This window comes from Loxodonta africana, chromosome 7 (genome assembly GCF_030014295.1).
Source record: "Loxodonta africana isolate mLoxAfr1 chromosome 7, mLoxAfr1.hap2, whole genome shotgun sequence".
Classification (NCBI taxonomy): Eukaryota; Metazoa; Chordata; class Mammalia; order Proboscidea; family Elephantidae; genus Loxodonta; species Loxodonta africana.
Window position 1 is genome coordinate 21,870,747 of NC_087348.1, and position 15,690 is coordinate 21,886,436.

The 15,690-nt window shown below is 38.0% G+C and overlaps 1 non-coding gene and 1 pseudogene across 1 annotated transcript; both read right to left on the reverse strand.

Moving 5' to 3' along the window:
- Positions 1–11,388: 11,388 nt before the first annotated feature.
- On the reverse strand, positions 11,389–14,260 carry LOC100658080 (olfactory receptor 8J2-like; annotated as a pseudogene).
- On the reverse strand, positions 13,003–13,109 carry LOC111749006 (U6 spliceosomal RNA). The gene has a single exon (XR_002784421.2). It is a non-coding gene; the product is annotated as a U6 spliceosomal RNA (small nuclear RNA).
- Positions 14,261–15,690: the final 1,430 nt, after the last annotated feature.

A 15,690-nucleotide genomic window follows, 5' to 3' on the forward strand; every position in this document is an offset into this window, starting at 1 on the left:
AGCATAGATGTCAATGTCTTTTAGATCTTGAGATAAACATTTTTGAAACAGACCCCCAAAATTTAACAATAAAAAATTAATGCAGCTAACCGTATTTAAGTACTCTTGTTTATTTAAAAAAAAAAAAAAAAGCAACTACTTTAGTAACTAGACCTCTGGATTTCCCTTAACAGAAAATCAGAACAAAAAATCTAGGTTAATTGGCAGAATAAACCTACCTTATAAAATCCACTCTGTTTAAAGATCTACTCATAAAATTAGAAAAAATATATATATGTAGAAAAAGTAAAAAGAAACATTTACCTAGCAGCAACCCAGCAAGGAAAATGGCGAAGTCTAACGCTTTAAGCTACAAAAAGTTATATCTAAAAATAGAAATAATCCACAAAATTTGTACAGTTCAGCAAGCCTCTTCATCTCGAAATCCATTCTATTGAAATTTTACAAGTTTCTGGAGTTCCGAAACCTTCCATGTGGTAAAAGAAACAATCTAGGATTGATTTTATATGGTATGAAATAACTATCTCTCTTCACCCTCTTTTATAGGGATAACCATAATTCCAGCTCCCTTCACTGTCCTGTTGTAACATGGAGCTCTGTCATACACACAGGTCTATGGATGTCTTTCTGAGTTGTTGAGGTCCTTATTTTTCTACCCTGGTTATGATTGGAAAAAATGGAGAAACCGAGCAGCCGGCCTGACCCTGATCTCATGGCAGCACAAATTCCAGGGCAGCACTGGGAATTGGAGAATGGATCTGAAGCCCAAGGACATCATCTTAAGCAAATGGAACCTCCAATTTCAACTAAGTTTTCTATAAAATGTAGAAAATAGTCTCAACTAAGGTAAAAGAGTCTGTGAAATTGAGATTATTATGCTCCCATCCAAGCAATAAAGCAAAAGAGACAAATACTCGTATTCCTCTCATCCAACACAGTGAACAGGGACATGAACCTTTATTTATGTTTCCACACTTTACTGCATATAATGCACCAACTCAATGGGGAAATACTAATTCTGCAATACAGGGTAATCAGTGAATGATATAAAATCAACATACACTTTTTCCCATTACAACTTAAATTGGACAAAATGAGCCCCTGATGAATCCTACTCAGCAAATACCAATTTTTGGTAACTTAAGAAAAGATACGGAGTATTATACTCACCGGCTTTGGTATTCTTTGCCCATCCTCAAACCTCTATCATGTGGCTTGTTATGATCCTTGAAGATTTTTTTTTTAACTGTGCTTCTTGAATATAATTATATCCCATTGTGTTAGAGACTCAAATACATGGAAAAAAAAAATTATGGACTGAGGAGATTCATGCTTTGCATTATACCTGGGCCATTATAACTGGCACTTATGGGACGTATGAGAAGGTCTCTTACCCCCTGTTCCCATCCTTCAAAATTAATCTCCTAATTCACCTTGATATGAGAAATTTATGGCATGGAGAAGAGATTAGGGTGAAAACTTCGTCAGTGAATGAGAGGAGAGAAGAAATACCCAAGTCTGGATCTATGGGGTGTTGGAAGCTCCACAGTGCTGAAAGTAGAATGTATACACTTGATTCATAATTCTTCTGAGGGTTGACAATCCCTGAACTTTTACTTGTACTGGTTTAAAACTCAGTCTTGCCTTCATTAAAAATATATTTGGAGATGTTTCTAAGCATTGAGGCTCACTGCCCTATGGAAACACCTGGAAATGTAATAAAAAGATAGTAGGGGCCAGGCAAGCTATTCTTGCAGTTAGATGAGTATATGATCTTAAATCAAGATGCCTAATATTTTATTTTGTCTTTGTCATCAACTTTGTACTGCAAATGTCACTACAAAGAAAACATGTTTTCCCACCTGTAATCTTCTTGGACTACCTCTGATTGTAGACCTGGTAGACTTTTTCTGGCATGCTGGCTGGTACCATCCCAAGTGTTTTTCCTTCTTTGCTTGAAGAGCTTTTGCCAGTTCCTTGAGAGTTACTCAAATCGTATACGCAAGGTAGTTTCGAAGTTCTAAGCATTTATTATGTCAGTGAGCGATTCTTAACCAATGAGTGACAAGAATCAGTGAATAAATACCTCAGGTCCCTGGATTTCCTTTCTTAGGACAATTCCAAGAAGAGTTTTGCAGGACCCCTCAAAACATCTCAAGTAATTCAGCCACAGTTGCTTACAACAGTAACCTGCTCTTGACACCATTACATTTTCCCCATTTTCTCATTTATGCTTATAAGAATCAACTACCAAATAAATAACCAAGTCTTTGACCCAGGTTCTGCTCATGGGGGAGTTTAAACTCTGAAATACCAGCTGCTTGTATGAAATTGTTGCATGGAATCACAAATAAAATACCCTGGGAACAAATAAAATTCTACAAATGCATGAAAATAGGATGTGATGATATTATCACATTACTGAATAACAGGAAGTCATATCAGACAACTATTAGTATTTGAGACATAAACACTCACTTAGCATCATTAGCCCTTGCCTGATCATCAGTATCTTGGTTTAGACAACATTCTAGGCAAAGCTTTCAAATAATGCTCACTTCTCTTTAGCATATTCATTATTTAGAATCCCAGAATCAATATCAAAATCATATCAAATAGAAGTGAAGTTTCTTATTTTCCTCAAAGAGTGTAATAATGATGATAAAAATACATGATTACTCCAGAAAACCTAGTTAAATAAAGAGATTACTAGAATGCATGATATAGTGTCTTGAGTCTGGCTTTGCTGAGTATACTCATAACTATAATGTAAATTGAAGCCAGAGGTCAAGATTAGTCACTGGAGCTCATTGATAATTATGAAGATCAGTGCCATTTACTCACCTAAGATGATGAATAAGTTCTTGTTCCCCCATGTGATTTCTAATCTGGCTGCAATCAGAAGAAGAATTTATGAGTGTCTGGCCCCTTTCCGATACTCCCCTGGGAATTTGAACACACATTTCCTCATTAATCCCAAAGTGTTTGAGAACAGGAAGCAATGCCATTGGGTCTTTGTTAATCATCCATGATACCTTTGATTTCCCTATTGAGGGAACATTCTTTAATATGCAATCTCCCTCCTTTCTTTGTAAATTTTTTTTTTTAACTGCCACCACATGAAGACCTGGATTTGGGTATACTGTTTTTTGAAAACATAATTCAATTTCCCCCAAATTAATATTCAGAATCTTCCACAGTAGCTTCACGAGGTATTATATCTGATAACAAAGGCAGAACTCTTCAAACACGTTCTACAGTGTTTTTTTGTTAAAGGTGCAGAGGGAATATAAACTATGAATATGTAACTCATTTTTGTTTATACATTTTTTTTAATTTCAGGGACTAAATTGAGATCATCCCACTCTAATAGTATATCCCCATTACTATCACCTATCCAAACCAAAAACCAAACCCACTGCCTCTCTATGAGTTGATTCTGACTCATAGAGACCCAATAGGACAGAGTAGAACTGCACCATAGAGTTTCCAAGGAGAGCCTGGCAGATTCAAACTGCTGACCTCTTGGTTAGCAGCTGTAGCACTTAACCACTATGGCACCAGGGTTTCCATCACCTGTCCACATGCTCCATATTCACTTCAATTCCCCTTCCCTACATACCTTGGTCTTTTAAAAAAGTTGATATATGTCCTTAAAGAAGCATACGTCCTTATAAAGTAAATACGGCATATGTTTTATTTTGCATGTAGATGTTGTTATATATGCCATTGTGATTACCATGATTCTCACTCAACTATGTTTTTGAGATGTATTCACTTTTCTAGTGCCAAATAAAATAAATCAAATCAATACTTTGTAACTACAGACATATTTGGAAAAATATTGTAAGGAATGGGGGAAGAAGGAAGGGACTATTGCCATAGGGAGAATACTCTGAACATACGGCCTGCAAAGATCTCAAGTGTTCAGGCCATAACTTCACTTTGTAAAGATTAAACAAGACTAGAAATAATGAGATGTGGGGAAGGAGGATCAACGGGTGGTGAGATAGAATCAGAGCATCTTTTACCTTGAGGCCAATCACTCTCCTGGAAAAGCCCTCAAGAAGTGGCTGCATGAAGGCCCCGTAGGTGGTTTAAATGGTTTGCCCTGGACTACTAACCTAAAGGTTGACGGTTCAAACATACCCAGAGAGACCTTGGAAGAAAAGTCTTGCAATGTGCTTCCATTTAGATTATAGCCAACAGTCAGTTTCACAAAAGGAGTTTGGGTTTAGTTTTGTATGCTGACTCAGGCTGAGGGTGGACCCAAAGTTCAGGGACCTAGAGGGAGGAGAGAATCTTAACCACAGTTTGGTTGACAAGCATCTTGTTCTGATTTATCAGTGGGGGACAAGCAGCTCTGTGAATCACTTATGAGGCAAAGAATGGGAATCTGGGGAGTCTGTGTCTGGCCTTGTCACAGGTAAACAAGGGAAGCATCCCTGGTTCTTATATAAGCCATGTGGTGAAGGATGTTTCTTGGCAGTAAGCTGTCTCTCTGAACAGGAAAGAGTTGGAGGATTTCTTAACCTTTGCTGGTTTTCAGAATCACAAAATTCAGGTAAATTTGAGCATTGTCAGTACATATGCTCTAATTCTTTACTGCCTTCTCTTGAATGATATTAAGATAATCTGTTTTTTAAAATATTTCTATAATAGACATTTAGCTAGTTCGTAACCCCTGACTTCTACAGGCATCACCACAAATAATCTTGCATGTATCTTTCTACAGATCACTGAGTGCAGGTCTCTGAAATATGCCCTGGAGTAGGTCCAGGTTCAGGACAAATAAGCAAATTAATTTTCTTATTTATATAATGATGCATCTATTTCAAGATTACATTTATCAATATGCTTGGCTGATAATGAAAAGGTCAGTGGTTTGAACCAACCAGCCACTCCACAGGAGAAAGAAGTGGCAGTCTGCTTCTGTAAATATTTATAGACTTGGAAAACCTATGGGTCACTATGAGTTGGAATCAATTCCATGGCAGTGGGCTGGGGTTTATTAACATGTATTCCAGCATTGGAACATAAGAATTAAGGCACCTGACATCAACTTATGAATTTATACTGCTTACCACATACTACCCCCATGTGTTTGTCAGTTTCTCGAACTGTGGGGGATTGTGTGTTGCTGTGATGCTGGAAGCTATGCCACCAGTATTCAGACACCAGCAGGGTCACCCATGGAGGACAGGTTTCAGCTGAACTTCCAGACTAAGACAGACTAGGAAGAAGGATCCGGCAGTCTACTTCTGAAAAGCATTAGCCAGTGAAAACCTTATGAATAGCAGTGCAACTTTGTCTGATATAGTGCTGGAAGATGAGCCCCCCACATTGTAAGACACTCAAAAGATGACTGGGGAGGAGCTGCCTCCTCAAAGTAGAGTTGACCTTAATGATGTGGATGGAGTAAAGCTTTCGGGACCTTAATTCACTGATGTGGCAAGGCTCAAAATGACAAGAAACAGCTGCAAAACAAACATTAATAATCGGAACCTGGAATGTATGAAGTAAGAATCTAGGAAAATTGGAAATCATCAAAAAAGAAATGGAACGAATAAACATCGATATCCTAGGCATTAGTGAGCTGAAATGGACTGGTATTGGCCATTTTGAACTGGACAATCATATAGCCTACTTTGCTGGGAATGACAACTCAAAGAGGAATGGTGTTGCATTCATCGTCAAAAAGAATGTTTCAAGATCTATCCTCAAGTACAACGCTGTCAGTGATAGGATAAGATCCATACGCCTACAAGGAAGATCAGTTAATACGACTATTTTTCAAATTTACGCACCAACCACTAGGGCCAGAGATGAAGAAATGGAAGATTTTTATGAGCTCCTGCAGTCTGAAATTGATCGAACATACAATCAAGATGCATTGATAATTACTGGTGATTGGAATGCGACAGTTGTAAACAAAGAATAAGAATCAGTAGTTGGAAAATATGGCCTTGGTGATAGAAATGATGTCAGAGGTCGAGTGATAGAATTTTGCAAGACCAACGACTTCTTCATTGTAAATACCTTTTTTCACCAACATAAACGGGGACTATACGTGTGGACCTCACCAGATGGAACAAACAGAAACCAAATTGACTACATCTGTGGAAAGACACAATGGAAAAGCTCAATATCATCAGTCAAAACAAGACCAGGGGCCGACAGTGGAAAGGGCCATCAATTGCTCATATGCAAGTTCAAGATGAAACTGAAGAAAATCAGAGCAAGTCCATGAGAGCCAAAATATGACCTTGAGTATATCCAACCTGAATTTAGAGGCCATCTGAAGAACAGATTTGACGCATTGAACACTAGTGACCGAAGACCAGACGAATTGTGCAATGACATTAAGGACATCATCCGTGAAGAAAGCAAGAGGTCTCTGAAAAGACAGGAAAGAAAGGAAAGTCCAAGATGGATGTCAGGGGAGACTCTGAAACTTGCTCTTTAGCGTCGAGCAGCTAAAGCAAAAGGAAGAATTGATGAAGTAAAAGAACTGAACAGAAGATTTCATAGGGACTCTCAAGAAGACAAAGTATTATAATGACATGTGCAAAGAGCTGGAGATGGAAAACCAAAGCAGAAGAACACGCTCGGCATTTCTCAAGCTGAAAGAACTGAAGAAAAAATTCAAGCCTCGAGTTGCAATAGTGAAGGATTCCACGGGGAAAATATTAAACGATGCAGGAAGCATCAAAAGAAGATGGAAGGAATACACAGAGCCATTATACCAAAAAGAATTAGTCGATATTCAACCACTTCAAGAGGTTGCATATGATTAGGAACCAATGGTACTGAAGGAAGCAGTCCAAGCCACTCTAAAGGCATTGGGAAAAACAAGGCTCCAGGAATTGATGGAATATCAATTGAGATGTTTCAACAAACAGATGCAGTACAGGAGGTGCTCAGTCGCCTATGTCAAGAAATATGGGAGACAGCTTCCTGGTCAACTGACTAGAAGAGATCCATATTTATGCCTATTCCCAAGAAAGGTGATCCAACCAAATGTGGGTATCATTAATATGACACGCAAGCAAAATTTTGCTGAAGATCATTCAAAAACAGCTGCAACAGTATATGGACAGGGAACTGCCAGAAATTCAAGCCAGTTTCAGAACAAGACATGGAACCAGGGATATCATTGCTGATGTCAGATGGATCCTGGCTGAAAGCAAAGAATACCAGGAGGATGTTTACCTGTGTTTTATTGACTCTGCAAAGGCATTCGACTGTGTGAATTATAACAAACTATGGATAACACTGAGAAGAATGGGAATTCCAGAACACTTAATTGTGCTCATGAGGAAACTTTTCATAGATCAAGAGACAGTTGTTAGGACAGAACAAGGGGATACTGATTGGTTTAAAGTCGGGAAAGGTGTGTGTCAGGGTTGTATTCTTTCACCATACCTATTTAATCTGTATGCTGAACAAATAATCCAAGAAGCTGGACTATATGAAGAAGAAGGGGGCATCAGGATTGGAGGAAGACTCATTAACAATGCCTTACGCAGATGACACAACCTTGCTTGCTGAAAGTGAGGAGGACCTGAAGCACTTACTAATGAAGATCAAAGACAACAGCCTTCAGTATGGATTACACCTCAACATAAAGAAAACAAAAATCCTCACAACTGGACCAATGAGCAACATCATGATAAACGGAGAAAAGTTTGAAGTTGTCCAGAATTTCATTTTACTTGGACCCCCAATCAACATCCATGGAAGTAGCAGTCAAGAAATCAAAAGATGCATTGCATTGGGCAAATCTGCTACAAAGGACCTCTTCAAAGTGTTGAAGAGCAATGATGTTACCCTGAAGACTAAGGTGCGCCTGACCCAAGCCATGGTATTCTCAGTCACATCCTATGCGTGTGAAAGCTGGACAATGAATAAGGAAGACCGAAGAAGAGTTGATGCCTTTGAATTGTGGTGCTGGCGAAGAATATTGAATATACCATGGAGTGCCAGAAGAACGAACAAATCTGTCTTGGAAGAAGTGCGGCCAGAATACTCCTTAGCGGCAAAGATGGCGAAACTGCGTCTTACATACTTTGGACATGTTGTCGGGAGGGCTCTGCCTCTGGAGAAGGAAATCATGTTTGGCAGAGTACAGGGTCAGCGGAAAAGAGGAATACCCTCAACGAGGTGGATTGACACAGTGGCTGCAACAATGAGCTCAAGCATAACAATGATTGTAAGGATGGCGCAGGACTGGGCAGTGTTTCGTTCTGTTGCGCGTAGGGTTGCTATGAGTCGGAACTGACTCGACGGCATCTAAGAACAGCAACCACCACATACTAATTTATATGGTAGGAATTGAAATAAAAAAATAAATTATATTTAACAGTATGGAATTACAATTATTTTTATTTGCTTTGATATGTATACGTACATATCAAAACAAATAATTATAATTATATATAACTTTAGATACTATAGGATAAATATTATTTTAAAAATATTCTAAATACTGGTCTGATTTTAAATACAAAAATGCATTAAGAACAATCAAGTAAATAATAAAAAAAGAGATTGTAATAGAGACATAAACGTAATTTTTAAAAAAAATTTTATTGCACTTTAAGTGAAAATTTACAAATCAAGTCAGCCTCTCACATAAAAACTTGTATACACCTTGCTACACACTCCCAGTTAGTCTCCCCCTAATGAGACAGCCCACTCTCTCCCTCCACTCTCTGTTTTCGTGACCATTTTGCGAGCTTCTAATCCCCTCTACCCTCTCATCTACCCTCCAGGAAGGAGATGCCAACAAAGTCTCAAGTGTCCACCTGATCCAAGAAGCTCACTCCTCTCCAGCATCCCTCTCCAACCCATTGTCCAGTCCAATCCATGTCTGAAGAGTTGGCTTCAGGAATGGTTCCTGTCCTTGCCAGCGGAAGGTCTGGGGGCCATGACCACCGGGGTCCTTTCAGTCTCAGTCAGACCATTGAGTCTGGTATTTTTATGAGAACATCCCACTGTTCTCCTGCTCCCTCAGGGGTTCTCTGTTGTGTTCCCTGTCAGGGCAGTCATCGGTTGTAGCCAGGCACCATCTAGTTCTTCTGGTCTCAGGATGATGTAGTCTCTGGTTCATGTGGCCCTTTCTGTCTCTTGGGCTTGTAATTACCTTGTGTCCTTGGTGTTCTTCATTCTTCCTTGATCCAGGTGGGTTCAGAACAATTGATGCATATTAGAGGGCTGCTTGCTAGCATTTAAGAGCCCAGATGCCACTCTTCAAAGTGGGATGCAGAATGTTTTCTTAACAGATTTTATTATGCCAATTGACTTAGATGTCCCCTGAAATCATGGTCCCCAAACTGCTGCCCCTGCTACACTGGCCTTCAAAGCATTCAGTTTATTCAGGAAACTTCTTTGCTTTTGGTTTAGTCCGGTTGTGCTGACCTCCCCTGTATTGTGTGTTCTTTCCCTTTACCTAAAGTAGTTCTTACCTACCATCTAATTAGTGAATACCCCCTCCCACCCTTTTTCCCTCACTCCTCTTGTAACCACAAAAGAATGTTTTCTTCTCAGTTGAAACTATTTCTCAAGCTCTTGTAATAGTGGTCTTATACAATATTTGTCCTTTGCAACTGACTAATTTCACTCAGCATAATGCCTCCCAGGTTCCTCCATAAACATGTAATTTTAATATAGTTTTAATATTTCAGTGTCTTTAATAGTGATAATTTTAGGGTAATTTTTATAAAGTAGACATCGAAATGAAAAAAAAAAAAAAAAACTGAAACATGCCCTATAGCAGACTGGCTGGGTGATTACCAAATCTTTTTTCTTTTTTTTCCTGCGGACTTGGCTAGACTAATTCTCACCCTTCCTTGTAGTTAGCTGTGGTGAAGTGACAGAGTTCTGAACTAACTCATCTGTGGTATCATAGGATCAAACTCACAGTATGCCATAACTGTGTGCTTGTCCTGAACGGCTTTCCATAGTGCTTTTCTGCTTTACTTCTACTCTAATACTATATCCCAAGACCATAAGCAGACCTCATGCCCATCTACTTTTTAATTCCCCTTCCCTACATATGTAGCTTTTCTAGAAAGGTTGATATATGTCCTGAAAAAGGCATGCATCCCTGGAGCCTTAAAAGCTTTCTAGTGACCGACCATCTAAGATACAGCTATTGCTCTCTACTCATCTGAAGTAAAACAGAATGAAGGGAATCAAAGACTCAAAGAAGAAAGTGGTCCACAGGACTAATAACCCACAGGAAACATGGTCTCTTCTAGCCTGAGAGAAGAAGAACTAGATGGTGTCTGGCTACAACTACTGGCTGTTCTGACGAGGGACACAACAGATGGTCATGGACAGAATGGGAGAAAAACGTAGAATAAAATTCAAATTCTTGAAAGATATCAGAATTAGTGGACCAGTAAAGACTAGAGTAACCAGTGAGACTACCACCCCTAAGATATCCTTTTAAATTGGAACTGAAGCCACTAATGAAGGTCACATTTCAGAAAAATAATAAATTAGCTTATCATAAAAAAAAAAAATCATGAGTAATGTGCTCCATCCTCCACAAGTCTATCGGTTTGTCACACTGTGAGGGCTTGCATTTTGCTGTGATGATGGAAGCTACGCCACTGGTGTTCAAGTGTTGCCAGCAGGGTCATCCGTGGCAGACAGGTTTCAGCTGAGCTTCCAGACTAAGACTAGAAAGAAGGACCTCGAAGCCTACTTCTGAAAAGAAATAGCCAGTGAAAATCCTACGATCAGCAGGGGAACATTGTCTGATATTGTGCCTGAAGATAGGCCCCTGGGGTTGGGAGACACTCAAAATATGACTGAGGAAGGGCTTCCTCCTCAAAGTAGAGTCAACCTTAATGACTTGGATGGAGCTAAGCTTTCGGGCCTTAATCTGCTGAAGTGGCACTACTCAAACTGAGAAGAAACTGCTCCAGATATTCTTTAATAATTGGAATGTGGAATGTACAAAGTATGAGTCTAGGAAAATTGGAAAATATCAAAAATGAAATAGAATGCATAAGATCAATAGCCTACATATTAGTGAGCTGAAATGGACTGGTATTGGTCATCTTAAATTGGACAATCATGTGATCTACTATGACAGGAATGACAACTTGAAAAGGAATGACATTGCATTCATCCTCAAAAAGAACATTTCAAGATCTATCCTGAAGTACAACACTGTCAATGATAGAACAATATTCATATCCCTGCAAGAAAGGACACTTAATATGACTATTATTCAAATTTACACAACAAACACTAAGGCTAAACATGAAGAATTTGAAGATTTTTTACCAACTTCTGCCGTCTGAAATTCATCAAACATGCAATCAGGATGCATTAGCAATTACTGGTGACTGGAATGTGAAAGCTGGAAAGGTGAAAGCTGGAAAGAAAGAAGGATCAGTAGTTGGAAAATATGGCCTTGGTGCTAGAAATGATGCTGGAGATTACATGATTGAATTTTGCAAGACCAACAACTTCTTCATTGCAAATACCTTTTTTACAACAACAAAATGGTGACTCTACACATGGACCTCTCCAGATAGAATACACAGGGATCAAATCTACTACATCCGTGGAAAGAGATAAGGGATGAGGAAACCTTTGATGTGCAATTCCTCAGCTTTCATTGTAATTTTTTTATTGCCTACACTCAAAAACCTGGAATGAGGTAGACTATTTGTTGAGTACATGCTTCAATTTTCCATAAATTACTGTAATATTCAGAATTTTCTACAGCAGCTTAATCCAAGTTTTATATCTGATGACGAAGGCAGAACTCTTTAAACATGTCTTATAATGTTTTTTTTTTTTAAAGATGCCGAAGGAATACAAATTATGAATATGTATGGCTAAAGTTACAAGTTGATTTTCTTATGTAAGCCTCACAATTCCTGGTTTTGAATTATGTCTGACTTTCCTGAAAATGTCATAGCTTTATTCCCAGACCCTGTCTTTACCTCATATGTCTTACCCACTATGCCTCACTCCACCACATCTTAGTAGCATTGTACATGTATAGATATGACTCCTATGAGTTTCAATTTTTTTTTTTTGCTATAGGTTTCCCGAGAATTGTTACCTTTTAAGAGATGACATTTTTGATCTAATAATATTTTCACCCAAAACACACTAAATAAAATGTGCTAGGAAGTTGTGTTTAATGTTATGGTTTATTACAAAGATAACAAAGTCTACACAATAGTTTTTAGTATGAGAATATCTTATGGAAAACTTTGAATTTTGTCATGATTAGCTGAACATATATTTTTGCTTTGTGTATGGGTGTTGAGAGAGAGGAGGAAAAAGGTAGAATGCTTTTATGTTTATTTCAGTCTGCTGTGGCACATGTGGCCTTTCAAAGCACCCTAGGCTTAATGCCTGTTTACTTCTCTGGGTTATAAATTTATTTTAAGAGCAAGACAACAATGGAGGAACAAAAAATGTGATAGATGGAGAAAATGGTGCCAAAGTTATATGAATGGAGAATATGGTATTAAAAAAAAAAGTGAATTTATAATAAAATGTCTAGGCTTGGACAAAAGGCGGGTGTACCAAGGAGAATGATCAGGCTTTCTATCATTTTGCAAGCAATGGTTCTTATATATTTCCACCACCCTTTATCAGGCTTTCTCTTCCTTGTTTAGAGACTATGATGTTGTTGTTAATTGATGTCAAGTCAATTCTAACTCTTGACAACCCCATGTGTGCGTAGTAGAACTTTTTCATGTGGTTTTAATGGCTGTAATCTTAAAGGAAAAAAATCAGCAGGCATTTTCTTCCTTGGTACCACAGGGGGTTCAGTATACAAAGGTTTAGGTTAGGGCAAATGTTTTGTACCACCTAGATATCTTATTTAGACAGAATAAGAAACAGATCTTTTAATAACTTGCATTCTATTTATAATACATTTTTTTACCTTCAAATTGTTTATTACAAATGTAAGTTTTTAAAATTTTTTTATTGTGCTTTAAGTGAAAGTTTACAAATCAAAAAAATATGGAACAATTCACAAATTTGAGTGTCGTCCTTGCCCAGGGGCCGTGCTAATCTTCTCTCTATCGTTCCAATTTTAGTGTATGTGTTGCCTAAGTGGGCACTTTTTTTATTTTCATTGCATTATTGAAGTATTTTCTATCTATGAATAGTAGGTATTTTGAATTGGGATAAAAATGCATGAATATTTTCCCCTTTGAAATTAACAGGTTTTTTTTTTTTTTAAGCTATTTAATGCCTCTTCACTTAACAGCAGATTTTTCAGCAGCAAATTAAGACTTTAAAAGAAGACAGTTGTAGTTATATATTTACATTAGTTTGAGTGATTTCCATGGGTTATTAAGGAATCTCTTCAGTGCGTTCTTCACATCCTTGTTCCTTAGGCTGTAAATGAGAGGATTCAGCATTGGTATCACTAGGGTGTAAAAGACTGAGTCCGTTTTATCAGTACCTAACGAGTGGTTGGTCCTGGGTTACAAATACATGAAAAGAAGAGTCCCATAGAACACAGTGACCACTATCATGTGAGAAGCACAGGTGGAAAAAGCTTTTCGTCTCCCCTTTGAGGACTGTATTCTCAAAATGGCAAGGATAATGTTAAAGTAGGATATTAGAACAACGATCATGGAGAAAAACAAATTGATCCCTGAAAAGGTAAGTGCTGCTATTTCTGGACCGTAAGTGTCAGAACCGGACAAGGCTAGCAAAGGGACATTATCACAGTAAAAATGATTGATTACATTGGAAGAACAGTATGATACAGAAAACACACAGGAAGAGACGGTCAGTGCTATGGTCAGACTGTAGAAGTATATGAGAGATACTAGCAGAAGGCAGATTTGCCGAGATACCACCACCATGTAGAGAAGGGGGTTGCATATGGCCACATAGCGGTCATAGGCCATTGTGACCAGTATGAAAATCTCTGCCACAATGAAAACTACAAATCCACCAAGTTGAGCTGCACAACAGTAGTAAGAGATAGTTTTCTTCTTAAACAAGAAGTTGACCAGCATTTTGGGGGCAATGACAGTAGAATTGTTGAGATTGATAATAGCCAAGTGCAGGAGGAAAAAGTACATGGGGGTTTAAGTCGAGAGTCGACACTGGTGAGGGTGATGATGCACAGGTTCCCTGCCACAGTCAACCCATAGATCACCAGAAAGACAAAGAAAAGGAGGACCTGGAGCTCAGGACGGTCTTAGAGTCCCATGAGAATGAACTCAGTCACCCATGTGAGATTTCCTGGAGCCATGTATTGTGTTGATTTTGTCTTTAAATGGGAAAAATGGAAAGAGATTAATGGATTGCAAAAAAAAAATGTTGCTCTTAGAAGGGTTATTCCTTGTCAAAGTTTTATTTACAGTCATTTTACTTCCATTCAAAAACAGATAAGAGTTCCAGATCTTAGTTTTCTCCCTGTTTTTTCACAAATTTCAGAAATACAAAGTCACCAGAGAACAACTGAGGACCCAGGTTGTTTCTTTGAATCGTTTGCCTAAACTATTTATTTATTCACTGTTAAACATAATTTCAATATTAGATTTTACATGTGTTTACATATATTTTTAATTTTGAAAAGTTATCACTGTGTTATCAATTGGCATCATATTCACTGCTTTAGACTGCAAATAAGAATCAAGTTTATGATTTTTTTCTATATCATATCTTCATATTTGCCTGGCTTTCATTCGCAATGGAAAAAATAAGCACACATAATTACTTCCATTCTTTGTATCCCTAACTGCTAATAATAGAAGTGTAAGACCGTGGCTAATGTAGGGTATCAATAACTAGAATTTCAAAAATGCTCAAGAACTTCTTCAACTTTGACATCTGCATAGAGAAAATGTGAAATTCTCAATTTATTGTTAATCTCACTGGAAGATGATAAGGTTTAGAATCTTTACGTTTTTGTGCTCCAAATGCTTCATGACCCTGTCACAACTCACTACAGCTGATACTTTTAGCAGTAACTCTACCTGGGTTAAGACTATCTGGTAAATATTTGCTTCCCTAAAAATATCAAATTCATCATATGTAAAAAGCAATATGCTAAATCTTCTCCATTCTCTTAGATAATCAACACGGACCATTGATTTGGTTATTTTTTTTCACATCTTCTTTAACAATGCTCAGTCTCATTTTTCAGGAGTCATTAAGACTGTTATTAATTTATTAAGACATTTACTTAAGTCATTAAAGACAGTTACTTCAGTCATTACACACCCATCACTTCCACTTAGCGATCAGTGGGCAAGGATTGCAGTCACTTGGAAAAGACCAAAAACCAAACCAAACCAAACCCACTGCCATCGAGGCAATTCCAACTCATAGTGACCCTAGAGGACAGAGTAGAACTGCCCCAAAGAGTTTCCAAGGAGCATCTGGTGGATTTGAACTGCTGACCTCTCGGTTAATTACTGTAGCACTTAACCACTACACCACCAGGGTTTCCACTTGGAAAAGAGACAGAAGAAACCATTTCAGTTCTGAGTTTGGTTTGAATTGATAGAGATTTTAAGATACTTAGTTTTTTAGTCTTCACATCTAGACCTAGTAATAGGGAAACATTTCGTTTAACCGACCTGTGCATAAAGATCTGCCGAGATCCACTTCGAAGTTTATTCCATGAAGTATGCTGGAGAGTTTCACAAAGATCTGAAGTTCCTGAAGACCCTAACA